The sequence below is a fragment of the Neomonachus schauinslandi genome, chromosome 7, assembly GCF_002201575.2.
Source record: "Neomonachus schauinslandi chromosome 7, ASM220157v2, whole genome shotgun sequence".
In the NCBI taxonomy this organism is placed as follows: domain Eukaryota; kingdom Metazoa; phylum Chordata; class Mammalia; order Carnivora; family Phocidae; genus Neomonachus; species Neomonachus schauinslandi.
In genome coordinates, this window is record NC_058409.1 from 14708090 (window position 1) to 14709667 (window position 1578).

The 1578-nt window shown below is 36.6% G+C and overlaps 1 pseudogene; it reads left to right on the top strand.

Annotated features, from left to right (window-relative positions):
• The first annotated feature begins 538 nt into the window (after positions 1 to 538).
• Positions 539 to 1099, top strand: LOC110591092 (annotated as a pseudogene).
• The last annotated feature ends 479 nt before the right edge of the window (positions 1100 to 1578 follow it).

A 1578-nucleotide genomic window follows, 5' to 3' on the forward strand; every position in this document is an offset into this window, starting at 1 on the left:
ACTGGAGAATGACTCGAATCGTATGGAAACTCTTCACAACAGAGGATCCAACCAAATTATACCAGTTAACTGAAAAGGGGCATTAGCAAGAATGGTGAAAAGTGTTTCCAAAGACAATGATTAGAATATCAAAGGATCAATAGTGACCTTTAGAAAAATTTATAAAATTCTTGGATTTTTAAAAAAGCTTTACTTATTTGAGAGAGAGAGCATGAGCAAGTGAGGGGAGGGGCACATTCCCTCTAAGCCTGCAGCCCAACTGGGGACTTGATCCCACAACCCATGAAATTATGACCTGAGCCAAGAGTTAGAGGCTTAACCACTAAGCCACCTAGTCACATGGATCTTTTTTTTTTTTTTTTTTGCAAAAGTTGTACTCTCTAAGGTCCCGTGGCAAAAGTCAAAAGTAAACCACATTAGTAATGTGTTGTCTTACAAATTTGTCAGCAAAATTACACTCAAAGTCCATTGTAAAAATGAGGACACAGAGGAAGATGGTGGCGGTGGTTGTGGTGACTGAGTCGAGCCCAGTGACAGGATGTTGGTGTTGGTATTAAGAGACCTGCACATCCCACACCAGTGTAACAGTTTCCCAGCTAAATTAAAAAAAACAAAAAACAAAAAGCAAAAAAAAAAACTTCTGGTGCCAGGAAAGATTCAGCACATTCTCTGTACTGGAAACCTTTGCCCCAAAGAGAGTTATGACCATCTCAAGACTTCATATTGTGAGGAGACTTGCATGAGAAGCTGAATTATCCTGAACAGAAAGTGGTGACTGTTGGGCAGTTCAAAACTGGTCTGATCCATGGGCATCGAGTTATTCCACGGGGAGGTAGGGCCAGCCACACTCTGTTGCAGAGGCAGTTTGATGTGGACAGTCCTTATCTCAGGACACACACACAAATTTGAAGCATTTGAGCATGAAAATAAATTTTACATTAACCCGGGTTCTGCCACTGGAGCATATAATGCCTTGGAAACAAACACTGTCCCTTCATTCATGTTGATGGATACCCAGGCTTCTACAGTTGTCACTTATGTGGATCAGCTAATTGGAGATGATGTGAAAATAGAACGAATTGAATACAAAAAATCTTAAAGCCAGGCCTGTCTTGCTGGGTTTTTTTTTTTCTTCATTCCTCTGTTCAAATCAAGTAATTAAACATTTATGAGCCACACACACACAAAAAAACAATTAGGGAATATATATCTTTTTGACTTAGTGTTTTGTTTTCTTTGGGCAAATACCCAGTGGTGGAATTATTTTATCATACAGTATTTCTATTTTTAATTGTAAAATATTTTAAATAGGACACATTTTTGGTATATCCACAATCAATGTGAGTTTGTTTTATTTGTTAACATACAATTGAAATTAAATATTTTTCATTAGTCACAATGAAATTTTTACTTCTATTTTCAATGGATTCTATAAGTGACTGTATCAAGTAACAATTACTCTCAGGTAACAAGGGTTTCCTTTATGTCATTTACCTTTACCAGATAAATAAAAACCTCTGATTCTTTTTCTTTCTTTCTTTCTTTCTTTCTTTCTTTCTTTCTTTCTTTCTTTCTTTC